The sequence below is a fragment of the Bos indicus genome, chromosome 23 (genome assembly GCF_029378745.1).
Source record: "Bos indicus isolate NIAB-ARS_2022 breed Sahiwal x Tharparkar chromosome 23, NIAB-ARS_B.indTharparkar_mat_pri_1.0, whole genome shotgun sequence".
NCBI classification, from domain to species: Eukaryota; Metazoa; Chordata; class Mammalia; order Artiodactyla; family Bovidae; genus Bos; species Bos indicus.
The window spans coordinates 42,437,092-42,459,934 of NC_091782.1; the positions used below are offsets into that span (position 1 = coordinate 42,437,092).

Here is a 22,843-nt window from a genome sequence, read left to right on the forward strand (position 1 = left end):
GTGAATATGTAGTAAATGTAATTTTTCTTCTTTTTTTCTTTAGGCCTTGAGATGTAATTATTAAAGCTGCAAATGTCCCCAGTGATATCAGCTAGATAATCAAATTTGGATCACAGGAATGAAATAACCTGAAGTGTGCCTTTATTACTGCTTCCCTAGAAATAATTCACTTAAGATAATTCTACCCTCCCCCCACCCACAAATCTGTAACCAGACAATGGAGAGAGCCAGTAAAACTAGCCAGAGTAGTCAAAAGGGTCAAATTGATTCTCAAAGCAAAGAATGCCAATATTTCTCCACCGTAAAAATAGAATAAAACATTGCCAAAATCACATGCAGGAACAAGAAATTAAAAGGCTGAATAAAAATGCAAAATTTAGAAGACTTTATTGCTAAAGTAGCCATGAATTACTGATTAACTTTCTTAAAAAAAAACAAACAGCAAAAAATAACATTTTTTATAATAGTTGATTGAGAATAGTTTTTGTTAACAAACATATGTACCCACTGGAAAAAATGATCTATGAATATATAGGACATTCAAACAAGGATATAATTAGTATTATATAAACTTAAAATAAGCAAAATCAAGATTTCAACAAATTGAGAAGTTCTGAACTGTTTCAGTATACTTCCTTTCACTGCTGCTGCTGCTGCTAAGTCGCTTCAGTCATGTCCGACTCTGTGCGACCCCACAGACGGCAGCCTACCAGCTCCCCCGGCCCTGGGATTCTCCAGGCAAGAACACTGGAGTGGGTTGCTACTTCCTTCTCCAATGCATGAAAGTGAAAAATGAAAGTGAAGTCGCACAGTCGTGTCTGACTCTTAGCGACCCCATGGACTGCAGCCCACCAGGCTCCTCTGTCCATGGGATTTTCCAGGCAAGAGTACTGGAGTGGGGTGCCATTGCCTTCTCAGTTCCTTCACTAAGAAGATAAAAACCCCTTTTTGCTCTTACCTACCCCTCTCTTCCAGTGCTATCAGTAAAGAACCCGCCTGCCAGTGCAGGAGATGTGAGAGAGATGGGTTTGATCCCTGGGTCAGGAAGATTCCCCTGGAGGAGGGCATAGCAACCCACTCCAGTAATCTTGCCTGGAGAATTCCATGGGCAGAGGAGCCTGGCGGGCTACAGTCTATGAGGTTACAAAGAATAAGACACGACTGAAGCGACTTCTCACACACGCACACCCCTCTCTTCAGTTAAGGCCAGGAGAAATTCTTAGGCCAGTAAAGCTCGGGGTGGGAAGTCATTGCATTAAGACTGCTCTCTTTTGCCAATGCTTCTTAATCCCTATGTACCAGTCTTCCTTGCTATTTCATGAAAAGAGGATCCCAGCTGGGCCAAATTGTGTGATAGCTATATAATCTAGACACAGTCCCCAGGGGCTTAGAACAAAAATTAACCCCAAATATTTAAACTTGAAAGCTTAGCTATAAAGAATATCTACAAACATTCACAGACCAGTCAGAGATTCTATCCTCTTACAAGAACTCAAGAGGGAAGATTACCATGAGAAAGGTCTTCTAGAATTGGACTTTGCTTATCACGGAAATGTCCGTGGGTGTTAAAACAGAACACACGTTGAACCGAGAAATAGATGTCTTGGGTTCCAGAACTGAATTTGCCACCAACCAGTATAGTCTCTGCCAATTTCTTGCAACTCTTTGGCGGTGATTCCTGTCTATAAAATGAAAGGAAAAAAAATTGAACTAGATTCTGTAAGGATCCTTCCAGGTCTAGCAATTGTGTAAGTTATATTTCTAGATCATGATTAAGGAATAGCCCACCCTCTCCCCATTATTCCACATCCACTTTTTCTTTCTTGCTGATGCACTGAGAGATGGTGATGGGACTGGGAACCTAACTCATTTCCCAGTACCCATCTCAGGTCACTTCTTAGATCCAGAGTCAATTGAATGTGCTTTAACATCCTATCTCCCTAGGTTCCTTTCAGAGAAATCCATTATCATATTTGGTCTTTTTCCTGGCATTAGAATTCCCATGATGTTCCATGGGAACACTAGATCAAAACAAAAAGTATGAGAAAAGCTAGGTTTAGGGCTCCAGGCTGCCATATGTGTTTGTGATGTTCCCCGGAAGACTCAGAATCCATAAATAAATGGATTGCACTCCTTTTAACCTTTGGGAGTTACCGAGTGGATCATGTCAGTGTTGAATAATTGTAACTAGAGCTCGGGGGACCATTTGAAATAGTATGTTTTAAAACGTCATCAATGAGACCTGACATGTGAGAGACTCTTCTGCACTAAGAGCTACAGCGGATGCCACATGGAAGAGCTGCAAACCGGGAGCAAATCCACTCCATCCTACTATGAGCCTTTCCTGTTTTGTCAGCCAGCATGGTTTCCTAAATCTCAAATTGCAGCCGAACTGTTCTGCAATTCCATGGCTAGCTATTTCTGGAGCCTAACACAGCAGGACAAATGTGTACAAGTCCACACAGTATGACAGAAGAATTAAAAATGTATTTACCATCTGTTGGTAGTTTCCTTGTGGGTCTCTTTTCCTCTCCTGCAGCCATGAATAGGGTCTTCTTACCTCCTCCCATCCTCAAAGAACAGAGTTCTGTCCTCAGATCTTTGGATGAAGGGCTTTTTTCCTCCCTCTTTTAAATTTCCCAGACTGTTGAACTCTGGAAGTATTTCAGCTTCTAGGATTGTTTCCTGCAAATATAAAGTGGAGTGAGTCTGTGAACAGGTGGTAGTGTTTTATACGCCTTTGTATGGCCAGGTTACTTTGAGATCCTGGCCTTGAGTTCTGGTGACAGTGGCCTTTGGGAAGTTCAAGAGTAGAACAAGAGAAGTCAAACCCAGGTCAACAGAAAGGAAGTTAAACTTTCAGTTAGGCTTGGAAACTCATGTGGGCCCTTTACAATCTATTTAGACCTTACTATGATGGAATGTGTCAGATTCCAGACACAATTTCTGAGAGGAAAGGGTCCTCAGAATGTGACCATGGGCTTCAAGTGAGAGTCATGGCAGCCATGTAGCAGCATGGATAAAAATCATAAGCTGGAGTATAGTTTGGCAAGTTGGGAAACCAGTTAGGTTGCTTTGAAGCCACTTGGCTTATGTAGGAATATTCAGTCCTCAATAAGCATCACTAGTTTTAATTTCTGGGACATATATTATTCACTCAAAAATAAAATCTAATAGAGAGTTCTACTAAAAGTGTTGCTTTAGCCAAAATAATTACAATGCAGTGTTACGACTCCACTTGGCCTGTATCATTCAGGTAATGACTTGTTAAAAACTCTCAGGCTGTGTAAGTGGATAGCTTCCTACCTTGAAACCAGTGCTGGGTGAGCTTGGACCTTGGGCAGGTCCCCTTAAACTGCCAGCCTCAGTTTAATCATCAAAGAAATGGGAAGCATGATCTCAAGGTCACCCGACTGCGGTGGGGATTTAGATGAAATGACATCTGCCAAGCTCTTCCCACGTTGCCTGGCACAGAATAACAGCTTGATAAATGGCAGCTTTTAACAATTATTATTACTGAAAGCTGGCACTATGCTTTTTCTGTTTTTCCTCAAAACTTGCTGTCAGGTTTGTACATTGTCTTCAATTCTGGTTTCAAATTTTGTTTTTAAAAAGTCCTTCACAAATCTGAGCCTGACTATGAATTCAGCTCTTTCTGATCCAGTCTTACTAGGCGTACCAGATATGATTAAGTCAAAGATCAATAGAACATGTGGACACAATGCGTTGGTTTTGGATTAGCCTATAATGAGGGAATCATTGTGCTAGAACTTAAAACCTTGCACATAGTAGGTCCTGAAAAATATTACTGACTCATTAATTCATTTAAATGGTTGATAAACCTTTAGTCTGTCGTGTGCCAAGGACTGTTCTAGATATTTGGGGTTTATCTGTGAATACAACAGATAAAACCTCTGCTCTCGACAAAAAATAAATAAAGGAAATGACTCAGAACGTTCTAAGGTAACACATCGATGGAATAACAGAGCAGAGCAAAGTGGATCAGGAAAGTCAGGGGTCCAGTTTTAAGTAGGGTGGTCAGAGCAGGCTTTGCTGGGAGGTTTTTAATTTCCTAAGCAAAAACGCTGAAGAAAGTGATGGAGCGAGCCATGTGGATATTCAGCATTCCAAGCCAAAGGACCAGCAAGTAGGAAAGGCCCGGAGGCAAGGGAGCACCTGGTTTGTTTGGGGCCGGAGCTGTGGGACTGAGGAGGAGAGAGAGAGGCAGGGGATCTGAAAGACAGAGGGCATCCCGACGGTGTGCAACCTCGGAGGTCACGGGAGGACTTTGACTCCAGGTGGAAGATGACATTTCACACGCTTTCGAGCAAAGCTGTGGCATCACCTCACGCAGACGCCCCAGTCAGGCCTGAGGCCGACACGGTGGAAGCAGACAGAGGATTCAGGAGTTCAGTCCGAACATTCTGATGAAGGGTGGTGGTGGTTCCGCTCCAGCAGCAGCAGCCCAGGTGGTGAGAAATGGTCCGGATACATTTTTAGAGGGTAAAAATTGGATTTGGCGGCAGGTTGGATGTGGGGGTGTGAAAGAAAGAGAGGAGTCAAGGTGCTTCTTGGCCTGAGCCCTTGGAAGGACGGAGCTCCCACTTCCTGAGATGAGTGTGTGAGGACTGTACCATCCTTCTCATGGAGACTCTGAGAACAGACACTTAGGGATTCTAGGCTCCAGTGGAAGGCCTCCCTCCACCTGCTGGGGGAAGCTTCTTGAAACCAACGAGCTTCCGGATGTGCTTTTGAAAGATGGGACTCAGACTGAGTTTTTCCTAAGGACTTTTATAAGACTCAAATGAACAGTTTACAAAAAGGGCAGCAGTTTTGGGGGTTGTATTTCCTCCTCCGTGCCAAACAATTAATTGTGTTTTTAGTATTTTCCTCACCCCTACTCCACACAGAGAAATACCACTTCTTTTTCTTTTAAAGTTTTATCTATTTATTTTTTAAATATTTGTTTATTTATTTGGCTGCCGTGGGTCTTAAGTGCTGCACACAGGATCTCCCATCTTCGTTGTGGCAAGCAGGATCTTTGGGTGCAGCATGTGAACTCTCAGTTGCAGCATTCGGGATCTAGTTCCTTGACCAGGAATGGAACCCAGGTCTCCTGCATTGGGAGTGCGGAGGCTTAGCCACTGGACCACGAGGGAAGTCCCTGAAATGCCACTTCTCAAGAGGAGAGCTGCTGTGGCATCCTGGCACCAGTAGAGGGAGCCGAGGAGCCCTGGGAAGACCTTTGAGCTGTGGCCCAGTGTGGGAGGAGACAGGTCTATCTCAGACCTCTGCAACCTCTGTGCCTGGGCCAGAAGCCCGGTGTTTCTGGGAGGATGGGAAGGTAGTTCTAGAACTCTCTTGCCAGCTTTCCTATTCCACCGCAACTTTTGTTTATTGTTGTGGTCATGGCTAGAAGAGCAAACACACATCCAGAACTGATTACCGATGTGTATCTATAGAGGGAAGACAGTGGGCCATCTATGTAAATACAGACAAGAAAGAATGCAACGCATCTGTTGCCATTGCTCTTGTAGAAACGGTGTCTGAATTTCCTGGGGCTGTGGTAAAAAAAAAATTGGGTGGCCTCAAACAAGAGAAATTTATTCTCCCACAATTCTGGAGACCAGAAGCCTAACGTCAAGGTGTCAGCAGGGACCTGTTCCCTCTGAGGCTTTACGGAAGAATCTTTCCTTGCTTCTTCTAGCTCTCCGTGGTTTCTGGCCATTCTTGGCTTTCCTTGGCTGGGGGGAGCATAGCTCCAGTCTCTGCCTCTGTCTTCATGTGGCTGCTCCTTCTCCCCCGTGTCTCTTCTGTGACTCCTGTTCTTAGGAGGATGGTAGTCATATTGGACATAGGGTCCACCCTAATCCAGTAAGACTTTATCTCAACTAATTACATCTGTACATGCTAAATCACTTCAGTCATGTCTGACTCTTTGGGACCCTATGGACTGTAGCCCACCAGGCTCCTCTGTCCATGGGATTCTCCAGGCAAGAATACTGGAGTGGGCTGCTATGCCTTCCTCCAGCAGATCTTCCCAACCCAGGGAGGGAACCAGCGTCTCTGGTGTCTTCTGCATTGTAGGTGGGTTTTTCACCACTAGCGCCACCTATGTGGAGAGACTCTATTTCCAAATAAAGCCATACTCACGGCACTGGGGACTAATATATCTCTCCGGGAACACAAGTCAACCCACAACAATGGGAACTCGCAGGGAGAACTGACTAGTTGGGGTGCCACATAAATGGAGCAATAAAAGGAAAACAGTGACATGTGAAATTGTAAGTGGAGGTCAGACGGGTTTGGGAGTAACAGGAAATATTAGATAAGAGACGCTCTCATTTAGGAGACTCTTTCCATCTGTGCTTACGGCCCTGATTTTTTTCTTTTCTGTCAGAGTTAAAAAAAAAATTGTATAAATAAAAAGAATAAGAAAATAGCACTTAGCTGACTCACACGTTGGGCAGAGCCACAAACTCTTGTGATAACTTCGCAGAAATGTTGGTGCTTGAGCTGGATCCTGGAGGATGGGAATAAAAATTACCCTGCAGAGAAGGGCTTCCCAGGTAGGGAGAAAGTATATGGAAAAACACAATGTTATTTAGGCGATCCCTTTACGCCTTAAGTAGGGTGAAGAGTGTCTAAAAGCAACGCCCAGATTGTCTGCTTAATCTCTATTACTAAGAAATGGTATTAAAGAAAGGAAGAGGCAGAGATGTTTCTGGTTTTGATAAATGCACAAATCAGCACACAGTAACCTGAGGAACTCTAGGAGCATCTCTAAGGCGGAGTTCGTTCTTGGACACATTTGCCAAAGCACAAATATGGAAACCCCGCCCTCAGCCAGATCTGAAGAAATCAAAAGGCTGATGTGGTATAAATTCCTCTGCCCTGATTGCATAAAGGAGATGTGCCAACATTTTTTTCTCTGATATATTCCTTTCTGCACAGAGAGCTGAACTGGGTTCTTAAAAACCTGATCGTGAACTGAGATAGGCAATTCTGAATCACCACCAGGATCTAGGAAAATTAACTCCTCACTGATCTTCCTAGATAAGCTCCCAATCTTGCTGCCTCTCAGATCAGCACCGGGATCTGGTGAGGTTTCTGCCACAGAGCAACTCCCTTTTTTGGCATAAGAATGTACAGGATGCCAGTAAAGTTCACGCTGGGTCATCTAAGTCTCTTTAAATGCGCGATGATTCATTGCTGGGGGTGGGGGCGAGAGGAGTGAGGGGGAAGGAAGTGCTGAGCTGAGAGGCGGAGCGAAGTCATTATGAAATTGACTGCAGAAAAGCTGGCGCTGGGAGTGCTGGGGTCACATGGTCTTACTATTGGTATTTCAGCTACAAGTTTTAAACCAGAGGTAGGGGGAGGGGTTGGGAAGCATCACCTTGAAGCCTGATCGGCTTTCAGAGGAGATGCTTCCGTTGATGGCTGGCATGTTGATTAGAATTACAATGGGCGTATTAATTTCTCTTTATATCTGACAAAAAAAGAAAAGTTCTCCCATGACAGTATGGCTAGCAGAATAAGAATCTGGCTGTAAGTGGTGTGAGTGAACCGTTTGTCTTTTTCTACTTGATTTACTTGCATTCTAGCTGACAGGGTCTTCCATTCTGTGCATTCATTTTGTACTTAAAAAGGGATTGTTTGTAATTTACAGTTGAAGCCTGAGTGCTATTAGTCGGCTCGGTCAGAGAGCATGGACAGCAGGAGCAATCGCTCCATGTCAGTGCCAGGGCACAAAGCAAATTTGGATCTTCAGTCATCAGTCTTGAGAGCTCCCCAAAGTTACCCAGCAGTTAAACTGTGGAGCGGCCCTGCCCCACAGGGCTTCTGCAAATAACAAACTGCCTGACAAACCCTGCTGAAATCCTGACACGGACAGTTTCCTCTACTTGTTTATGTCAAAAGGCAAAGTTTGCCAATGCATTTTTCTCTGACTCTTCCTCTTTGGGGTAAACTTGGTAAATTCCTCATAAAATAATTGTCTTAAACTCTGACCTGCATTTGGATCAGCTTTTCCTAGCCGAAACAGACTCAAGAAAAACAAAGGCACGGTAAGAGCTTATAGCTATGTGTTTTAATGTCTTGAAGTCAGAATAACAATGTGATGGCTATTGTTCTCCCTGATCTTAGTTTGAAGGCACCCCAAGCTTTACCCTCACAACCTATCAACAGCCTCTATCTTAAGTGTAAACAATGGTGGCTTTGGGCTTTGGTTTTAATTTGGAAAATATATTTCTTTCGAGGAAACAAAATGCCAAGTTGTTAATGACGTGCTTTTAATAGCTTTCCAAATGCTCCTGGCCAATACTGAGCAAAGTTCAATTCACTCATTCTGAGCCTTAAAATGTTCATTTTAATTTCATATAAGAAGAGCTATGTTCTATAGATGCATAAAACCACAAATTCTGTTACTTCATAAGTCACTGCAGTACATTCAATGTTGATAATACTTATATTGATGAAAATGTATCTAGGTCTTGCTTGCAAAATAAATGGTAATGGTTAAAATTCATCTCATTTCTGGACATGTCCTATTGTACTAAATATTTTAGAAATTGTTAAAAAAAAAAACCCACAGATTTCCTTTTGGCTTTGATTTGTTTTCTAGTGAAGCAGTAACTGTATACTTTTCATTATCCACGCCTAAAGCCATTTCTTATTAAAAGATGTCACCCTCAACCATTCAGCTGTCACTCCAGAAAGTGTGTGCTTTCTAAAACAGAGAACAAGTTTTCCATCAGCTTCCCAGGGTGGCAAAGTATCTGAGGCCTGTCCCTACCCCACCCCGAGAGACTGACTCTTAACAAATTTTTAGTCTAACATAAAGCCTAACAAATTTTTGTTTGCTGGCCCATAGCATATCTCAGGATTATGCATTTACCAATAGCTTACTCTCACAGATCATTTTAATAAGGAGTAAAGTCCATGTTGGGCTTCCCGGGTGACTTAGCTGGTAAAGAATCTGCCCGCAATGCAGGAGACCTGGGTTCAATCCCTGGGTCAGGAAGATCCTCTGGAGAAGGGAATGGCAACCCACTCCAGTATTCTTGCCTGGAGAATTCCATGGACAGGGGAGCCTGGCAGGCTGCAGTTCATGGGGTCCCAAAGAGTCAGACATGACTGAGTGACTAACACTCACTTTTCAAGGTCAGTGTTATACACTGCAAGGGGGGAATCTCAGGAAGGTAGAAAAGTAACCAGATTACCTACTGCTGCTGCTAAGTCGCTTCAGTTGTGTCCGACTCTGTATGACCCCATAGACGGCAGCCCACCAGGCTCCCCCGTCCCTGGGATTCTTCTCCAGGCAAGGACACTGGAGTGGGTTGCCATTTCCTTCTCCAATGCATGAAAGTGAAAAGTGAAAGTGAAGTCACTCAGTTGTGTCCGACTCTTCGTGACCCCATGGACTGCAGCCTACCAGGTTTCTCTGTCCATGGGATTTTCCAGGCAAGAGTGCTGGAGTGGGGTGCCATCGCCTTCTCCGAAATTACCTACTACACTACTGCAATAAGGTCTCCAACTATGGTTCTTAGAACTAATTCCTACACCTCCCCAGCCCCACTGTCTTTACTAGTGCTGTCCATCAGAAACATAATGGACACATGGCATTGTGAATCTTATAGTAGTCACAGTAAAATGTAAAAGGAAACAGGTAAGTTAATTTTAACAATATTTTAATTTAACCTAATATATGTAGAATATTTTCATTTTAACATTTAATCAATATAAACATTGAGATACTATATGAATTTATGTGTATATATGTGCATGTGTATGTACGTATATGTTTCAAGTCTTTAAAATCCAAGGTATATTTTACAATTACAGCCCATCTCAAGTGCTTAACAATCATATTGGACAGTACTAGACCTATGCTATTGGAGGAGGAAATGGCAACCCACTCCAGTGTTCTTGCCTGGAGAATCCCAGGGACAGGGGAGCCTGGTGGGCTGCCATCTATGGGGTCGCACAGAGTCGGACACGACTGAAGCGACTTAGCAGCAGCAGCAGACCTATGCCAAAGCACTTGTTTTTGTTTTCATTGTAGACAGAATCTTATTTAAAATTGCCTAATATGTGTACTATTAAGTCATAAACTGTCAGCAGATGTTTAAACACAATGATTTTAATTTCACTCTTGACTATTGCTGATGTCACATTCATTACCCAGAAGCCTGTGGTGCTACAGTTTGGTGGAGGGTCAAGAAAGCTGATTCAGAAGCATGTCTTTTAAGAGTCTCCATGCCAAGAACAGAGCCCAGTGACTTCAGTTTGGGTGTGGTGAGTTGACCTCAGAGTCTATTGTGTGAGTGGTTTTCACTTTTGTTTTTAGTTTATTTTACTTCTCTGGTCTCTCAGCTTTATTTGGAAGTGCAGTCTAAGGAAAGCATATTGGTTTTGTAAGCATACTATGGTTTGCTCAGATTTTTAAATGATATATATAGGCTACCACTCTCCTTATAATACCGTGGTTAAAGAACTGTCAGTGTTTCCACTAACTTTGGGGGTTTTATTACACAACCATAACAAATTGCTGCAGGTTGAAATTTGGCAGATCTTTCTTTAGCCTGGAGGAAATTCTTTTTAGCAATTTTTTAAGAAAAAGATATAAATTATTAAATGCTGACCATTTAAATTTACTGTGATTTTTTTTTTTCTTTTTTGGATAGGCAAGGATATCAGATAAAATATATGTTGTATCTTTACATTTTGGTTGTTTTACAAATTTGAAATATTAATATTAGCTTTATAAATAACTTTGGCTGATGATTTACACAATTCCCTGATCCCCAACCACATTTTCAATGATCCTAGTGTTTGAGCCTTGTATTCGGAAGTCTGATCAATATACTGCTTCTGAGAGGTACTGGAACAATTAACTATGAATCTTTTAAGTTTTATCATGGTAAAAATAGACATTTTTCAAAAGATAAGGTTTGTTTTGCTATGAGCTCCTTGCAGACGGAAATGTCTTACTCATCTTTATAGTCTCAGGGCCTCGTTATTGTAAATGCAAAATGAACAGCTGCTGGTAAATAAGTGATAAACACATAAAAATATAGCTCGAGAATGAAGACTGTCTCTGTTGTTCATAAGTTTCTTATTTAAATATTCAATTATTAAATATTTACTATCTGATAACTCGAAAAATCTTAAAAACTATAAAGAACATGTTGCTGGGTCTTCAACCTCTATGATTTCCCTCATTTCTGAACAAATCAGTGGGTTACTCACTTGTTCATTAGTAATAAGTTAATGACTTGTTCATCATTAAACAACTCAATACTGTTCAGGCATGAGCCAATTCCAAAACTTTTTAGAGGCTGAGCTTTATAGCCATCTCATCCATCTCCCAGAACCACTGGAAGATGCAATGTGGAAGGACTGTAAAAAGTATGAAAAGCTACATTGATATAATTGAAACATAAATCTACCCTTCTACAAACATAGAGGATAACCCCCTAAGATGACTGTGAAAGTAAACACACTAAGAAATACCTCTCCTTTCAGCAACATATCTGATTCCAAATGAAGTGAACTTATCTGATATCATATTGAGTTAATTGACCCCAAGATTTTTAGAGAAACAGGAGTGACTCTTACTTGCCTTACTCCGTGTTGTATATCTTTATTTTTCACGGTAGAAAAGATAAGGCATCTTTCTCAAGTATGACTATTGAGGCCCACTTTAAGAATTCAAGCCTGAAACTGTAAATAATTATATCTATATGCTACTGACTATTTAGCTTCCAATCCACTCTATTACTTAGTTGTTACAAGCCGCTGAGCCCTTTGTGTTTGCTTGTCTTTGAACTGTGTAAGAGGCTACCTCCAATGAAGACATACTCTACAATTAAAAAGCCCTTGCGATTTGAAGGGCCTGTACACTTGCTTTATTAAGCACTCTTGTGCTCCCTCTGCTGCCCTGAAGAAAACCTCCATGTCCAAGACCCTGGTATATTCCTTACAGAGTGTTCCCTTGGCAATGATGATGCAGATTTGTGCATAACCCTTCTGAAATGCAGTACTGTTTGACCAAAGCATAGAATGTTAATGATTTTTCATTTGAAAAGTGCAAAGTAATAAAAGGGAAGGGAATAAAAAGGAATACATTGAAGAATCAAGTTCCACGTTTGCGAATAAATTCATCTAGACAGAGCCCTGGAGTGTAGACAGGGTAATGCACTCAGCAATCACTGTGGGGTCGGGGGTTGGGGTGGGGTAGGGATGTTGGTTACACTGTGATTCAGTAGGTCTCGGGTAGAACTCTCTGAAGGTCTAAAAAGCTTCCAGATGCTGCTCTGAAGACTATGCTTTCAGAAGTACGATGTGATATATAATTATATGATATAAAATATACTTGATAGGCCATTTTAAACCTTTAAAAGTAGACATTACCCTAACAGTGAAGTAGATATGAGTGTTCAAGCAATGCAGAACACAGATTAGGAGGAAGAAGGCTCAGCAGGCCTTATTTTTCAATCTCCTTTAATTGCAAAGTTCAACTCATGCTGGCATGAATGTAGTACCAGGTTTATGAATAGAAGCATAGTACTACAGAGTTGCTTACTGGCTTCTTGAAAACCCTTCTTTCACTGAGTTTTTCTTTGCTGGAGAAGGTATTGTTTTTAAAGAAATCAGGGCCAGTTGTGATTGTACATTTCATATTTTGCCATCTGAAAATACAACATTTCAGTACTAAAGGTAATGAAACTATATTGTGAGTATTATGTTTATGCTGGACCTTGCAGGAAGAAATAGTTACAGATTTTAACGGCAGATTATGGTTTTAACCTTAATGGCTAAGTAACTAAATGACACAGTTCTTATTAATTGTTCTTACTGTTTGGGTAATAAACATATTTATCTTCCTTGAGGGAACATTTAAATTAATTGACTAACTGTAATCTGAATTATGTGTTTTAATTTGTCTAAGGTTGTTATAATAACTGCTTGCATCAGTGTAATAATGAAAGTATTAGCTTTTTTCTTTAACCCCAAATTGTCTAAATGTAAGATGTCTAAAAATAGAGTGGAGGTGGATTGGACAATCTGCAGATTAGGAGTTGGAATGAAAGCATCTCAGTTAAGCCAAAAACATGGCAACCAATATTTTCTGTTATAAAAATATTTTAGATGAATTTATTTTTTTATGAAAGCTGTCTGAATCTGAAATGAAGAGCAGAAGTTCTCTTTTTATTCACAGGCCAGTAATAATAATACCTGCCTCACAAAGCATAGGTCTTTTCCCTGCAGAGCCTACAGCTTCTACTCCTTTCAGAAACCCACTCGCCAATTCAGGAGAAAAGATATTATTACCCGGTTATTAACCTTCACCTTGATAATGCTTGTCAACGAACACAACGCCAGGCAGAGCCTTTTCAGGAAACTGATTTTAATTGTCCACTAGAGGCTGTAATGAGACCAACAATGTCACTTTAGACCAAGCCGGGCTTTAAACTGTAACCATCATTGATTTTTAAGTGGAAAAAAAAAAGTTGTAGAAACGAGTAAACAGTAGTAGTTCTTTTAAAATAGACATGTATATGTGCATGGTATTTCAAAATGTGAGAAATATTTCCGGGGCACTACACCTTCCTAGTTAGGATGCTTTTATTTCTGCAACACCTTGGCTCTACAATACAGTTGTTTAAAAGTTGACACATTTCTCTTGGTGATTCTGTATCCTGCTTCAGTTGGTGACTAACGGTTAGATCATAAGTAAATTAAGCCAAAAGATTTCTCAAATACAACTTGCAGTCAAGTGGAGACTTTCAGAGAGAAACTTACGTGGAGGGATTCTATTTCTAGCCATTTGGTTCGAAGCACCTGAAAAAGGTCAAATGTTGCCCGACACCTACCGGCCTTCCAGAATTATCTGCAGCCAGGAGAACGCCGCCGCAATGAGCTCCCTGTAGCATGGCTGTGCCTTCTCCTCCTCCAGGTGGCACACCTGTTGGCCAGGTACCACCAGTCCAAAGAAGAGTCCTTCCCTTCCAGCTAATGCCTGGCGGTGGTACCCACGGAGGGTCGGGTGGCGAGGAACTGAGAACTGCACTTTAAAAACTGAGTCCAGAGGAAGTTCTTACCGCGCGGATTCACGAGAACTGCCATCTGATGCTCGGTTTGCTTTCTCTATCTCCTACACTGGTTACCTCATTTCCGATGAAATTAATGATTCCGAATTAGAGGCGAGAGGAGTGCGCGGGTCGTCTACCCAGGCTCGAGCTGGGTAGTTCCGTGCTCTGAGCAGATTTCCGGACCTGCAGAAAGAGAAAGGAGAGCAGGGTGGTCACCAGCTTTCACAGGCAGGAAAGGCGAGGGTGCACGTGCAGACGGGGGGTTGAGGGGGAGGACCCTTAAAACTTTCCTGAGTTGCACGCCAAGGCGATCCCCGCGGCTCGGTGGGCTGGGTTCCAAAACGCCGAAGCTAAACCGGTTTGAGGGTTAACGTGCGTGAAGGTCGGAGTCAGCCCTCTTAAGACGCTTCTCCGCACGCCCGAAGGGAACGTCGGGATCGGAACCGGCCCACCTCTGCTTCCCCAGAGGGGATTTCACGGGCTCCGGTTTGCAGCCCGGCACCCCTCGGAGAGTCCCTCCAGGGTGCCTGAGTCGCGCCCAGCCTGTGCCTTCACAACTCGATGCAGGGACCCGAGGAGGCGCGCGAGGACCGACCGGTCACCGCTCCAATTACCTCATCGCTTCAGCTCCCCGCCCCTTTCCCAAACCTGGAAGAACTGTCCCCTCCGGTCCCGGTCACCGCTCCCGCCCCGCGTCCCCCCCCCCCCCTCCGCCACCCCGATCCCGAGCGGGTCTCGGGGAAACGCGCCCGCCTCCCCGGGGGGACTGCCGGGCCCGGAGATGCGCGCACCCAAGGGTTAAGGGCGCCGGCCGGCGGCCGCGCCGTGCGCTCGCGGTGCTCAGAGCGGCTCGCCCCGCCGCCCCGCCGGAGGGTGGCCCCCCCCCAACCCCCGCGAAGTCGGATCCTTGAGCTGCGGCGGCGGCAGCCAACTGCTCCATATTTGGCTTCTATTACACATTTACATACTGGAGCGAGCAAGCGAGCGAGCGCGAGAGAGCGCGAGGGAGGGCGGGCGGAGGGAGGAGGGAGGAGGGAGGAGGGGGGAGGAGGAGGAGAGAGCAGAGTATACCGCAGACATCATTTCTACTACAGTGGCGGAGCCGTACAGGACCTGTTTCACTGCAGGGGGATCCAAAACAAGCCCCGTGGAGCAGCAGCCAGAGCTACAGCAGCCGCAAGACACTGTTTCTCTCCCTCTGCCCCCCCTTCCCCACGCAACCCCAGATCCATTTACACTTTACAGTAAGTGGCTATTTTTTTTTTCCTCCTCTGATTCTTTCTCTCCCCCCTCCCCCCATCTCCTTCTCCCCTGATTTAGATCAAGATCCCCCCCTACCCCGCTCTCCCGAGAGGGGCAAAAGCAACAACCAGCAAACAAACCCCAAACCCCATTCGGCGGCACGGAAAACAGCTGGAAGAGGAGCGAAGGAAATCGACGCGTCGTGTTGTGTTGTGTTGTGTTGTGTTGTGTTGTGTTGTGTGTGTGTGTGTGTGTGTGTGTGTGTACATACACCCTTCCCCGGCTCCAGCCTCCCAGGCCGACTTCCCCAGCTGTGGGCGCTGAGACGACCGGCGGGAGGGTGGTGTGCAGGGGCCGGGTGGGCGCCCGCCCGGCGAGGGGGCGCGCCCGGGCGGGGGGCGCGGGCGGGCGGGGAGATCCGCGACGGCTCCCCACTACGGCGGCTGCCGGTCCGATCGCCAGTGGGGAGAGCCGTGTCCTCTTCCCAGGAGGTGGCGTAGGGGGGAGGCGGCGGCCGGGGGTCTCGCTGTCCCCTCCTCCCGCCGCCCCCTCCTCACTCCTCTCTTCGCAGAGGGCGGCGAGAGCGAGCGGATCTGGAAGAGGGCTGGCTTTACCGCGGGGGCCGCTTGGCCCCGGAGCCCCCCGGGGCGGGGGTCTCCCGACGGAGGCCCGCCTGGGCCGGCGCGCGACTGCGGACCAGGAGGGTCTGCGCCCGCGGCCGGGTCGGGACTTTGCGCGCGCCGCCGGTCGGTGGGATCGCGGGGGACACCGAGGGAGGTGGGCGCGGGGGGAACGGGCGCGCGGTGCCGGGAGCGCGGCCGGAGTAGCGGTGGCGGCTCGGGCGGCTGCCGCCGCCGCCGCCGCCCTGTTGGTACGGCCGCTTCCTGATCATGTGCAGCCGCCGCCGCCGCCGCCCGGAGCCGGGAGCCCGCGAGCGCCCCAGCCCGGGCCGGCGCCCCCGCCAGCGCCCGCGGCCGGAGCCGGGAAGCCGCGGCAGGCGCTGCCCTGCCCGCGCCGGGAGTGAGCGGCTGCGCGGCTGCTGAGAGGGTGAATGAAGCCGGGAGGAGGGGAGGGGGGAGGCGGCGGCGGCGGAGGAGGCGCTGCGGGCGCTGGGATGCGCCCGGAGCCCCGCTGCTCGCTCACTCTGGGCCGGGCCGGAGACTCCGCCACTCCCGCGGCCGCCGCCGCCTCCTACGTGGTTCCAGCGCTGCGCGCAGGCCGGTCCCGCAGGGGGCAGGGCAGGGGGCCGGCCGGGCGGAGCGAGAGGTGAGGCGGCGGCGGAGCGCGGCGTGAGTGTGTGAGTGCGTGTGTGTGTGTGCGCGCCCGCGGGGGAGGGGGCGGCCGGGCCATCGCGGTGGGGAGGGGGCCCCGCCGTGGCCGCTTGGCTGACTCCGCAGTGCCCTGACCCCTCCTCGGCCACCCTCGCCCTCAGGCCGCCTTCCTAAACTCCGCGGCTGGTGCTTTCATTTTATTTCAGACCACGTAGGGGGCTGACTGGAAGCGATGGAACAATTCAGGTTTTCTAGGGAGATTGAGCAAGAACCTTAGTGGGGGGTGGAAGTAGGGTGGTTGTGGAGATCCTGCCAGAAAACAAACAACAACAACAAAAAGCAGTTTCTAAGGACTAGTGGGGTTCAGTTCAATCCCGTGGCAGCTCTGTTTTGTTTTGCTTTCTTGGTATATAATCCTACAGATAAGAGGGTAATATAAATACTTCGAGAGATTGGGAAATTGCTGAAGAGTAGTAAGGGCACACACACACAGAAAGCCAGTCGGAAGCTGGTTATATAATGCGCGATGTGGCTAAGGAGAATGGCAAGCTATTTTTATTTTGTTTACCGTATGCTGTGCAGTAGGGACTCCTCCGAACTGGTTCTGTCCCCGAAGAGATTCTTAGCTTCCCTGTGAGAGCCACAGGATACAATTAGCAAAATTAGAAGACCCTATTACACCCACAGAATAAAAACTAATGGCTTAGAGTGGCATGCTCCTTGCACATCCTGGAGCTTGCACGGGAATGTGTGTATGCAAATAAGTTCTCCTTTGGCAATCTCGTAGTCACATCTCAATGACATTTGTGTTTTATAATGCAGGCTGTTCTTAATATTTAAACATCATCGTTACATATCGCTCGCAGCAGCGGGTACTTGATGGGTTATTTTTAGGCACAGCTAGTTACTTTTTCGACCGTGTTAGCTAAGCCATCTCATTTGGGTTTCTGAGGAACCCTACAGTTCCTGGAAGCCCTCGTCTTAAGCCCACCTTGTGGTTTATTTGGTGGATGAGGGTAGTTTGACACTTGAGCTTTTTTTTGGAATGGAGCGTCTGCCTGAAGAAACCACCAGAGAGAAGGATGAGAAAACCCTGCACATGAACTCTTGGAAAGGGATTGCACTCTAAGGGCTAATGCTATGGCATTTAATCTCCTCTGATTGCCCTCTAACTGTGCCTGCATCAGTCAATATTTTAGCAGCTCCACAGATAAATGGGCTTGAGTGCCACCTTCTACAGAAAGCAGAGGTCGAAGGGCTCCCCTGAACCTTCCGCCTGCCTGCCTTTCTCATCTCGTAGATACCTGTCAGCGGGTGTAGGTTTTCGGTGCACTTACTCCATCCCTGATCACTCATGTAATTAGATCAGGCTGCCATGGCAACAGACAGTGTTCTCCCGTCCATTCAGGTGGGTTTGTCTGTGCCTGAACTACTCCCAAGTGTTTGATGCACAGTATTTGTGCTGCCCCAACCAGATGAGAGACTCTTTACTATTTCAGCCGCATCTTCTTTTTGTCACTTCGGATGGGAGACGCTGCATGAGGCTTCTAGCTACTCAGCTTTTATAAAGGAGACCAACAAGCTGTGCTTACTGGGTGCAGTATGTAAATGCATCTCCCCAGACCGTGAAAGGAGCCTGACAGTCCTGCTTGTGAACACATCAACAAGTATTTGGTACTTGCTAGAAACCTTTCAGAGCTGAGGAGCTGAGGAAAGCAACCTTTCTCTTGCAGTTTGTCTGGTGCCTTTGGCCTTGCAGGCACTTAACCCTTTCAAGTGCAAAAGAACTCATCCTTTAGAACCCAAGCTGCCAATAGCGGGGTTTTCTAAAGGATTTATTCAGCGGAAGTAATTTATTTGAGAAGGATATCCCCGTTGTCATATTTAAAAACTTTATGGCCATCCTAATGACACACACAAAAAATGCTACTGGCAGTAGGCAGTCATTCTGAATGTATTCATTCTTAACTTGGATTTCTTGGCCAGGATCCTTACCTTGGAGGTAGTAAGTTAAAAGGTTTTTGTCTCAGGTAAGAGATGATACAGGCCTTTAGCTGGTAGACTGATAATGTTTGGTGCTTTTGCACGGTAATTTGTACTCTATTTGGGAATAAAATTTAATGAGCATTTAATAACAGCGAACAACATTCTGCTCTTTGCATTAGGTGGCCACCTTAATAAGCCTTCTATGCAAAGAAAAATAATACTGTTGGGGAAAAAAAGGAAAGCAGCTTTGGTTGCTGAAGCTCTGTGTTGTTCAGGCAATCCAAACAAGAGGGAGTATTTTAATAACTCTGATATTTGAAAGAAAAAATAATTGAGAATAATAATGTCTGGATGTCTGTGTGACCTTGCTAGTCAGTTTACAGTTTTACAACCCCATAGCTAAACTGGTAAATCCTTTTTTTTTTTTTAAACCTCTGGGGCCTGGATTGAGAGAGCTATTCAGTGTTCCTCACAGAGGGCTTATGAGTTTCTACCCTTTAGTGAGTCTCTGCAGTTGGTAACATGATTGCGACCTGCTCAGATCAAGTGTTGCTGTGTTTAAAGTAAGCCATTCTTTCTAGGAGGTAAATAGATGGGAGAGGCAAGGATATAAAATGAAGCACAGAAGTTTAAGTTTTACACAACGCCTTGGAGGTCCTGACTTACATTTTACTATGTACAGAAAAACACTTTACTGGCAGCCAAATGTGAACGTGTATTTTTGAGTGCACAAATAAATTTGTGTTAAAATAAGTATGAAAAATGTGCTTGATTGGGAACTGTGAAAATGGGTATCTTCCCCTTCCCTTCCGGATTTCATTTTAAGAGGGTTTGATAAACAGAAGTGATATTTAATCAGACTAGGTTTCCTGGCCTCTAATTTGTCTTTTACCCTTGCAAATAGATTCAAGAATAACTCTTCAGCCATCAGACTGTACATGTAGCTGGCCTTACGTTTCAATAGGTCTAAGTCAGTTGTCTGGGGGTCCCAGGAAAGGCCAGCCTGAAGAGCTTATTAAAATATTAATAAACATGCTTCTGTGACTTCTTGTTTTGTTGTCATTACAGAGTTTGATTCACATTCCTTTTGTATAATGTGCCTTTATTTTTTTTCCATTCTGAAATGTCAAGTGGATTTTCTGTTTGCACTTACCTTGAATGACAGTTTTTGATGACTAACGCATGGTAACACCGGCTCATTTTGTTTCCTATGAGAAGTTAGTCAATAAACATGTTTTTACTAAAAGCCTGAAATTTAGCGAAGGTAGGAGTGAATGTTAATTCTTTAAACTATAGTTGTCTGCAAGTAACACATAGTTTTGATTCTGAAAAGCTTAAATATGTGCATATGTGAGATGACATAGTGCAGCAAGACAGAATATTATTTTTATGGGGAGACAGATGATTTGATTTCCATTGCTTTATATCTTTTGATATGTGCAGCTTAACTGCTTCAAAGAGCAGATTTAGTTCTGCTTATATTTCCCAGCTTATCAGAAGCAGGCTCTCCTTATTTTGTGAAAAGATCGAAAATAAGAAATCATAGAAATTCCAAAAGAGATAATAATTTCTGTTCTAAGGCGTTCCACACAGGACTGCCCTTTTTTAAAGAAAGACTTTTATAGTCCTCAATTATGCTGTTCAAATTTTAATTTAATTTAATTCAGTTTAATAAAATACACATTCAAAATTTCTTTAAGAGGTGATAAGTGTATACTCTGTGCTAGTTTTAAGAGAATATTTTCAAATGTTGGCTGAAAAAGTTGTAATTGGATCAAGGTTTTAAAAATATGTAAATGCTTAAAATTCCAGGAGTAATAAAAAGGCTTAGGTAAATAATCTTTAATGGTGGAAACAGTTTTCAGAAATCTCTTTCCTATTTCATAATTTATGTATCTTTGTCTTTATCAGTGTAGTAGTATATTTTATAATCCTTATAAATCTGAACTTTTCAGGCTAATGCACTATAAATTCATGTACTACCTATTGCCACCTCAAATGTACTAAAACATGTTTAGAACTATTAAAGACAAAAAAGCAACAAGCATTATATCCTCTTTGACACATTTGATGGGAGCAGAACTGTTTCATTGATTTTTTAAAAATATAACTTTTAATGCATCCCATTTGTGAAGTGATGAGAAAGCACCAATGATGGCAATAATGCAAGCAAAAATTGTATACTAAACCTGAATGTTACTTTTCAGAAAACTCCCTGTAATGTAATCAGTTTGAGGCTTCAGGGGGCAGAGGCTCCCCTGGTGATGGCATTTGGGTTCAGGCTAAGAGGAAGTTCTCTTTTTTCTACTTAGGTGCTCTTTAATGGATACCTTTTGAGTTATTTATCAGAAGTTTTTAGTCATCACTGTTATAGCTGCTAACCTGTAAATGCTTATGCTTCTAGCATTCAAATGCTAGAATTCTAGAATTCAAATGCTAGATATTTTTTCTATCACCGTGTGTGGCATATTTTCTTTTATTGCACCCTTAACTTTGGCCTACTCTCCCTGAAGTATTTATGTTTTCTTCTGTATCTACATTATTTGTATAGTATCTCCTCTTTACTGTCACATCAGTATTACTTAGGCCACCTTTCTATCTCCCACTATTTATAGTGTTGTGTTATGTTGCTCTGCTGTGCTTTTTAAATATTAAAAATTCCACTTTTAGTAGATATATTGTCTTCAACAGTCTATAGGCTATTTTATTGTACGTTGTCTGTATATTTTTGCAGTGAGTCCATTCTGCCTTGCTTTTATTTTTGGCTTCTTCCCTCTGATAGAACCCAGCAAGTTATGTTAACTCTTTAGTTACTCTAACTGGTGTAGCAACACAGATACTTTTGAAATACGCAGGCATACCGATGCGAGAGTAAATTAATATTTTACAGCATTTGCATCATGTTTGACTGTTCTCTGCACTTCAGCAGAATAGGAGGAGACTGTAATTTGGACTCTATAAAATCTTATCTGCCAGGTGATAGGTAAATAGGATAGTGTGCACACACGTCGATACACAAGCCAACACTCTCAATTGTTAGCTCATAAAGCAAGCACTCTGCAAATCCATGGTACCTGCACATTGTTTGAAAATGATGATCAAGGATTTTGAGGCTTCATTTGAGATGTTACTAGATAAAATCAAGATCACCCCCTGGCCCTTAAACCAAGTACTGTGTAAGAATAAATAGAATATTGTGAGCTTTTATTTAACTTGGCCACTATTAATGTTTGTAACTCAACAAGCTTTTTACTGGAGGGCTTGTCTTCCAAGGACTTCAGAGATGTGATAGTCTAGAAAGGCTTCCTCCTTTCTCTACACTTAACTGTTTGGGATTTCCCAGGTGGCGCTAGTGGTAAAGAACCTGCCTGCCAATGCAGGAAACCAAAGAGACGAGAGACTTGGGTTCGATCTGTTCGGAAGATCCCCTGGAGGAGGGTGTGGCAACCCACTCCAGTATTCTTGACTGGAGAATCCAATGGACAGAGGAAACTGGTGGGGTACAGTCCATAGGGTCATAAAGAGTTGGCCATGACTGAAACAACAGCACACAGACCTAACTGTTTACAGATGGGGAAACCAAGGCCTAGAGAACTTCCTTCTGCATGTCAGTCTATGGCATGCAAATGAGGCCTAAATAAATAGTTGGTGAATGGATTAGCGAGAAGTAAGAATACTTTGGCTACTATTCATTACTTTGCAAAGTGTTGGAAAGCAATCGACATTATTTTCCTTTCCAGCTGGGCTGTGCTCTTAAAAATAGTGAGTGTGTATGGATGAAAATAATCATGAGATGTGTTGCCATGTACCCAAGGCTAATTGGCTCACTTACCTGTTTACAGATTATTCACATTGGAGATCATATTCATAGCTCCAGAATAGTTTCTTTCTGACACCCAATATAATCCTGGGCCTTCTCCTTCCTACTGTTACCTGGCGTGGGCTTAGGAAACCCAAACTAAATTTAAAACCAGCCTAAGCAAATATGCAGATCAGCTCCAGTAATGAAAGGCTGAAAAAAAAAAATCAGCAATGACGAGTTTGGGGATTAGTTTATAATAACTGTGCTCCTGATTCTATTTAATGTGGACAGTTGGGAACTACCAGTATTTAAAAATATGCTTTGAATAGATAGGAAAGTATGTTAGCAGATCGAGTCCTCAACTTCTTCTGTTTCTATGCATAGGTGTTTACCTCACAAAAACTACTAGGAGCGCCAGGCTCCCTGATGGAAAGGTATATGGAAGA

General features: G+C 44.2%; 1 protein-coding gene and 1 long non-coding RNA gene across 24 annotated transcripts in view; one reads left to right on the top strand and one right to left on the bottom strand.

Annotated features, from left to right (window-relative positions):
* Positions 1 to 365: 365 nt before the first annotated feature.
* LOC109576881 (uncharacterized) lies at positions 366 to 15,101 on the bottom strand. 3 transcript variants are annotated; one of them, XR_011563302.1, is made up of 4 exons: positions 13,878 to 14,776; positions 6,460 to 6,523; positions 2,495 to 2,685; positions 366 to 1,682 (listed from the first exon to the last, which is right to left on the bottom strand). It is a non-coding gene; the product is annotated as an uncharacterized lncRNA (long non-coding RNA). The 3 variants fall into 3 exon arrangements; XR_002183445.2 differs by lacking the exon at positions 6,460 to 6,523 and adding an exon at positions 14,888 to 15,101 and having other exon boundaries at positions 368 to 1,682; positions 13,878 to 14,279; XR_002183444.2 differs by lacking the exon at positions 6,460 to 6,523 and having other exon boundaries at positions 368 to 1,682; positions 13,878 to 14,760.
* The window catches only part of ATXN1 (ataxin 1), a 426,916-nt gene continuing 411,973 nt past the window's right edge, over positions 7,901 to 22,843 (top strand). For 10 of the 21 annotated variants that reach the window (XM_070777653.1, XM_070777656.1, XM_070777654.1 and 7 more), the window contains exon 1: positions 15,136 to 15,340. The gene's annotated coding sequence lies outside the window, so the exon portion shown is untranslated. Of the gene's footprint in view, positions 8,067 to 10,123; positions 10,297 to 15,135; positions 15,341 to 16,418; positions 16,605 to 22,781; positions 22,832 to 22,843 lie in introns of those variants that run through there. The other 11 variants (XM_070777651.1, XM_070777664.1, XM_070777652.1 and 8 more) reach the window with 5 other exon arrangements.